At 39.5% G+C, this 7,727-nt stretch overlaps 1 pseudogene; it reads left to right on the top strand.

Annotated features, from left to right (window-relative positions):
• Positions 1 to 6,279: 6,279 nt before the first annotated feature.
• Positions 6,280 to 6,718, top strand: LOC131490518 (large ribosomal subunit protein uL29-like; annotated as a pseudogene).
• The last annotated feature ends 1,009 nt before the right edge of the window (positions 6,719 to 7,727 follow it).

Raw genomic sequence — 7,727 nt, 5'->3', positions numbered from 1 at the left:
AAAAGGCATAAATCGCAATGTGACTGTCTGCAGAACTGAATGTGTACCATGTGCAAGGACAGATCGCACTTCATGTTAGTGAATACACCAAGGATTTCATTGCTGAACGACTTCACTCTGCTGAGAATTACTGCCACCAGAGGATCTTTATTAGCAGAAGCAACTATGAGTGAATGAAAACATAAAGCAACACAGGCATTTCCAAAAAAACACCAGAAAATCAATGGTTCTTTGGATAAATCCACAGCCCCTCCTCCCTACTTTCAGATCCAGCCAGCAATGCTGTGCTGCTTTCTTTATCACACCAGTTTTCCAGATAGGTAAAAACAAAGAAGTCTCTCCTTTGTGGCTTTCTTCTGCCTAAAAACATTTTATTTTATTTTATTTTATTTTATTTTTTAAGTTTATTTATTTGAGAGGGACAGAAACAGCACAAGTCGGGGAGGGGAAGAGAGAGAGAAAGGGAGACAGAGAATCTCAGGCAGGCTCTGCGCCATCAGCCCAGAGCCCAACATGGCGCTCGAGCTCACGAAACCGACCGTGAGATCATGGCCTGAGCCAAAACCAAGAGTCTGATGCTTAACCCACTGAGCCACCTAGGCACCCTGCCTAAAAACATATTAAAGCTAATATTGAACTTATAATCATGTCAGGTTAGCATGGCATTGCAACCATGATTCTCATCTATGGTTTGGGGGAGATTAAAATAATAACAGTGGAATTCTACTAGGCATTTTCTAACTTCCCTCATTAATTTCTTGTGTAAATACCGATTCTTGCCTAATGAATATACGCGGTGAAGTTTACAATGGGGATTTCTCTGCCCCTCTGGTCAAGTGAGCCCACCAAGTATTGGATGCTCCAACTTCAGTTCCTGAGTTCAGTCATATCTAGTTCACCTACTCCTAACTGCCAAGAAGAGAATATTTGTCCCATTTTGAAATACATCTCCCACAGAGGGAATAAAAATGTCTATAGAACAAGCAGTTAGGCATCATCTGTTCTGGAAAGAAACCAATGTGATCTGGGTTTTGAGAAATTCTGGCTGTAGAACATTTCTGAAAATGATTATGCAGTCACAGAATCCAGTTAGCCATTTTTTGAAAATTTGATTTCCATTGTGCTGGCTACTTTGGCATGCTTTCTAATTCTCAGATGGTTTCCATTCATTCAACTCAAAACCGTAAGTGCTAATTGCCTTGCTCTGGACTCTCTTAGTAGGTGTAAACTTTCCATCTGAGGCATGAGGGTCTAGTCCCATGATTCTTGTTAATGTTAATAAATAAAGCCCTATAGTAAAATATTGGCCAGGGTAAAATAACTCTCCAAACATATGGACTCAAGATGATCATTCACACACAAGCAACAAAGAACTGAATCCAAGAACCTAAATGCTTAGTTTTCCTCCTACCTCAGACTGGTTTTCTACCTCATATATCTGAAAATAGGTGAAAAGAATTTATCCCTTGACAGTTGATAAAATTATGCTGCACTTTTCCTGTGTAGAGAGGTATTGTCAAAGCGAGGATTCTTCACCCATCATTACCTGTTCCAAGGAAGACATTTACAAGCCATGATACATGGAGTTCAAATCACTGGGGATAGATAGGACCTACACATGAAAACAATTAATTATCAGTGATAAGTAGAGCTCCCTAAATGACAAATGAATAACATAAATGAAATAATGCCGTAGGAATTGGGGCAGGGGAGGTACACCGGGCAAGGGGAGTAGATCAGGAGGAAATGACAATGAGCTGAGCTTTTAAGAAAGTTTGAGAGTGAACTAAATGAAGAAGCAGTTTGGTGTAATTTATTTTAAAAGTGTGAACTCTGGAACAAACTGCCTGGCTTTAAATCCCAGCTGTGCCACTTAGTAGCTGTGTAGCCTTAAACAGGTTGCTCAATATTGCTGAGCTTTAATTTCTGTACTTGTAAAAGTGGGATTACATTGTATCTGCCATATTAAGGGATAAGATTAAATTTAGTTAAAACATGTAAAGGACTTAGAACAATGCCTGATACAGAGCAAGTCCAGAAATATCGTTACTGCTATTATTACTATTATATTTAATTATTCCTGTTATATGGAGAAGAGTGGAAAAGACATTCCTAGCAAGGAATATATGCCAACAAATTTTAAAAGCTAATAAACTACTTAATGGTTTTTAATCACATGGTTATGCTGATAGGAAAAGCTCATGCTAGCACCAGCATCAGCAACTTTTTCCATTTGTCCCTGATACGAGTGAACCAGCAATTTGAAAAGGTAAGTATTTAAGTGGTGAGATTTCACTTCATTTAAAAATTGCCCATAGATGCACTGGAAACTTCTATCATTTGCTCAAAATGTAAACGGTGGAAGCATATGTCATTAATTTAAAAAGAGACTTCACATATCTGTTTAATGACTGCAGCTCAGTCAGACATGCAGACCACAGGTGCACTGGATGAAGCGCAACACCAAAAAACAAGAAAATGAGGTGCTAAAGAGTCCACATGATTTAGAACTCATTCTTCCCATCACCATGAATGCAAATGTCTCATTTACATAAAGCCCACTCATACTGATGTTAATAGGGGAGCACAGCAGAGGCTATCACCTCCTATCCAGCATCAGATACAGGAAATCAGAATTCAAATTATTCCCATTGGAAATGGTAACAGAATCTTTCAAAGTATTATGCTGATGTGCTGTAATATTTGGATATTAATTCAAGAAATACCTATTGAGTAAAGAGCAATTGTTGAGTGCTTACAATGACCCAGGCATTGTCCTCAATGTTTTTTAAGCATCTTTGTTATAATTTTTACAACAATCCTAACAAAAACGTTCCATTATTATCACCTTTTTTACTGATAAAGAATTGAGATTCAAAGAGGATGAGGGACTTGCCTAGTATCCCAAAGTGTGTCTATCCAATTTTAAGCCTGTGCCTCCCACTCAATATTAATTACTGTGTTTAACTCTATGGCACCCATCTCCACGTGCTCATTCCCACTCCCATTCCTAGAAATGAAGCATCCAAAGAGTGGCTCCTTTTCCTCTAAGTTAGGCAGAAAGGAGAAATATGGAAGGAATAAGAAGGGTACTGGTGACAATACCACTGAATTGTCCACCTGAGTACAAAGGAGGAAATCCAGTACTTACATTGTCATTACATGCCATTCTGTTTGAATCAGCCAAGTGTGGCAATAACAAAAGTCTAACTGAGGAACTACATTGCTACACTAGGTAGGAGAAGATGGGCTGCCTAAGTGGTTGTTTTTAGCAACTACTGAGGACAATTTGAAAGATTTAATGCAAGGAAAGAAGATTAGTACAATTTATAGCCGGACGCATCTGATAATTTCTCATGGTACCAGGGTTCTTAAAATGTTTTATTTCAGGCAATCTGTAGGAGTAAGACATAGGAGCCAAGTGAATCAGCACAGAAACTTGCTTTGATTCTTTGACTTTTGAGAGCAATATTTGCTTTCATTTTGAGAAGACTGTTTTGGGATCTTGCACCAGCTTCTATGTCATTCTGCTGGCATCTGCTTCACCCCATGGCTTCCCCCACACAACAATGAGTCTCAGCTCCACCAAAGACTCCCACACCTTCTCTCTCTGGGGTTCTCATACCCACACTGCCATGCAGGTTCCCATGGAAGAATCCTTTTAAAATTGCATCTCTTAATTCCAACCACCACCCACATTACATGATTCAGGGGAAACTCACTTTACAAACAAGTTGGGGGTAATTAAAGTCAAGTCCAACATAAGGCAACAACTTTAGAACCTTTCAATATGGTTATTTCCAGAGTTTGTGGGAAAAGTAAAAAAAAAAAAAAAAAAGCAAACACAAAACGTAAAACAAAAGCTAAGCCCTTCTCAAATGAATCCCATGGATACACATCCATATTACTGTCTTCTATACACACCCTTTTAGAAGAAACCTACTGCCTGACCACAAAAGTTTATTTTACTGTAGAATCAAGCCTTAAGAGACCTGTAGCAGTAGAGCCTCAAACCTACGTTTAGCCACCAATAACCACCACAGCAGATGGTGAGGTGGAGTGAAAACGCTTCAATACTCTAGATTCGTCTCCACCCACCCCAGGCCCAGGTAACCCTCTCATTCTTCCTAGTTCTTCTGCAGAGAGGAACCGTATCAACACACGCACAGAGAAATTTTCGGCAAATGTTACCAGAGAATTTTCAGAAAATCACACCTCAACCCCTATTGAGGAAAATAAATATTTCCTTAAACACAACATACATTGGCTTCTTCTCAGAGTGTATGGTTTCCCATCATTCCCATGCCCAGAGGCCAAGTTCAGAAGAAGCAGAGTTTTTCACACCACAAAGGTAGTTGCCCCTATTTACCACCTTCTGCCTATATCACAGCCTGACTTACACTTCAAAAAGATCCCTTTTCTTTCCCTCAAGCTTGATCAAATTCATGAACACAGCATCTCTGATACTCATCTCTATAAACAGAAAGACCAGATGAGGATTCACCATTGCTTGGCTTACAGCAACAGTTCTGTAGTCAAGAGCAATGTTCTACCATTTCCATTTGAAGGGGGAAAACGTTAATCAATACAAATAGAAATTAAATAAAATTTCCTTACATACTTTAATCCTAAAACTGCAGAATTTTAAGAGAAAGCCTATGCATTGGTTCTGAGTTTTCTAAAATATTTCATGGTGTTGGTTCTATTGTTTCAAGTAATACCTACTTAGTTCAGTAACTCTGTGTGTGTGTGTGTGTGTGTGTGTGTGTGCGCACGCGCGCGCGTGTGCTTATTAGACAGGGCTGTCATACTTATGTGTATCCATGATAGGTATTTCATAATTTGCTCTGTATTAGAGTAGCCTAAGTCTTAAGAATGCCATAAGTATTTTTTTTCTTTATAGTCCAGAGTCCCTCACCCTTTCCCTCTCTTCTCTTTTTCTGACTTTCTTTATTCCTTTCTTTCATCTCTTCCTTCTTTCTGCTACTATATTTTTGCCCCAGGAAATTTGGGACTAAGGATTGGAAGCAAATCTGAAACATCTAAATTACAAGAAACTAAAATTGAGTACTTGTGCCTTTTCCAGGTCCTTAAGTCAATGAATATAAAGTAATATACAAAACATAGAGTTTGCTATTGCTTTTCGAGCTTTTAATTAATTTTATACCTGAGAGACATTTTTAAAAACTCATGGATAGGAAGAATAATGAAAACCTGGCGGAAAAATTAAAAAGTAGTTTCATTATTCATTGGTTCCTAGCAGAATTATAGAGGGAATAATTTGAAAGATGTAGATTTGACACCACAATTCCAGTGGTAAACTGAAAGGACAGAAATTATTTACCTAAGTCAAGAGTCAGGAAACTAAGGGCCATGGACCAAAAACCCAAGAAGCTGCCTATTTATTGTAATAAGGTATTATTGATAAAAGCACTGCCACCCCATGCACTTACATATTTTTCATGGCTGTTTTTGTGCAGCAATGGCCAACTTGAATAGTTGTGACAGAGACTCTGTGGTCAATAAATGGCCTAAAATATTAACTATCTGGCTTTTTACACAAAAATGAATATAATTTTCATAAAATTTATGTCTCATACATTAATTAATATAAACAGAAACAAGATCTCTAAAAGTATATTCATCATCAAATTTGTATCTTATGTTGTCCTTGTATTTGGAAGTTGCTACCTGGTGTGATTGTTATAACATGCGTTGCCTATGTCCTATAGTGCTTATCAGTAGTTGAAAAGAGTGATGCTCACAGTCTTTTTCACAAGTGGAACATGTAAAACTTGGCACTTGGCTTACTCTATCAGTAAACCCTGCTGCAGACTTCCTGGAAACTTGTCTTACTGCTGTTTCTGACTGCTATAAGCCATGATGTTCCAATGATCTGAAGGTATTAATGCTGTCGTTGAGTATAAAGCCAAATTTAATTGGTTCAAATTCCAATTCTAAAATTAATACTTGTGCTTTGACTTCCTTGCCTCTAAAAAGGGGTAATAACAGTATCTACCTCACAGGCAGACATCTAGAATAGCTTGGGCAATACATGCTTCCTTAGCACTCTATAAATACTAGCCATAATTTTATTATTTGAAGGCATGCTTCACTCTGACCTGAAATATGTGTTGTGTACTCCAGAATAACAGTTACTTCACTTTACCTTATAATTCTGAAATTATGTGTTCCACATATTGGTTTCATGTTAAGCATGGTTATGTCCTAGAATTAACCCATTAGTCAATCAGTAAGTATACATAAGGCATCCACCCCATGCCAAGCAAGACATTAAAAACTGCAGGGATACAGAGTAAACATGAGAGCTCTTTCCCTCGGCCTCTTTCCCTCGTGGCGGTGGCAAATTGTACAGACGTGGCCAAGATTAAGGCTCAAGACCTTCGTGGCAAGAAGAAGGAGCTGCTTAAACAGCCGGGAGACCTGAAGGTGGAGCTCCAAGCTGTGTGGCGCCATAGTGACAGGCGGTACTGCTTCCAAGCTCTCCAAGATCTGAGTTGTTCACAAATCCATCCCTCATGTTCTCACTGTCATCAACCAGACTCAGAGAGAGAACCTCAGGAATTAAATTCTACAAGGGTAAGAAGTACAGCTTGTAACCCTGGATCTGCGGCCCAAGAAGACACCTGCCATGCACCACCGGCTGAACAAGCACAAGGAAGACCTGAAGACCAAGAAGCAGCAGCGGAAGGAGTGAGTGGCTATACCAGCCGCAGTGGTACCGGTCAAGGCCTGAGCACCAGCATCAATAAAACACAAACAACCTGGAAAATGAAGAAACAAACAAAGCTGGCAGGAGATATAATCCAGTCCCTAGCAGAACTACCACCACTGATACCTGGAGGAACGGTTCTATCTACCCTTAGCACAAGCAAACAGGAAAAAAAAAGTGGTTGTCCTCTAACATTCTTCCAAGGAAATGGAATGGGAAGGTTAGAACATCTTTAATATGAAATGAGGCATGCAAATCCCATTGTAATTAGTCTGTGCCACTCGATTTACCATTTCTAAAAATTCAGAAGGAAGAGAGAACTCAGTGAAGCCTTCAGTGGTCATGTAAGGAAGGCTTCATGGATGGGGAGAAATATGAGTTTATGCACATAAACAGAGAAGGAGAGGTCTTGGAAAGCAAATGTTCAGAAAGGCAGTGTGCCCATGACACCGAAGGTGAACCACCACGGTTGCAGGGCACAATGGCCAGGGGCCACATGTGAGATGAAGACCTGGCCTCAAATCTGATGACACAAATGATACAAGAAAGTGCATGAAGGATATACGGGAACTTAGAGTGGGCTTTTTATCGAAATTCCCATCCTCTCAAGCTTTCAAATGGAGGCTCTAGCTTCATGGTATTTACCAAATTTAAAACTTGCTCAGCTCATGGTTAGCTCAGCTCATGACAGCTCATGCACTGTCAAGTGCAATCCTGAAAGTGAGGGCAGGAAAGGATGGCAGGGCAGGTCACTTTAACTTTGAGTGGGACAATGAAATGGAATGTCAGATTCTCAACAATTTGTCAGATGGTCCAGAAGAGAATCACAGAGAGAGAATGAAGAAACTAAGAAGCCATGATTGAAGTATAAAGTGGGAAATATGCAACATACAGATAGGAAAGACTTTCAGAGTGATAAAGGAGAAAGTAACAGACTAGTCGCAGGGAATGAAAGGGGGGAAGGGAATTAAAGATTAGCCAAGGGCTGGCCCAG

Source organism: Neofelis nebulosa, chromosome 2 (genome assembly GCF_028018385.1).
Source record: "Neofelis nebulosa isolate mNeoNeb1 chromosome 2, mNeoNeb1.pri, whole genome shotgun sequence".
Taxonomy (NCBI): domain Eukaryota; kingdom Metazoa; phylum Chordata; class Mammalia; order Carnivora; family Felidae; genus Neofelis; species Neofelis nebulosa.
This window is presented reverse-complemented; position numbering and strand designations above follow the sequence as displayed.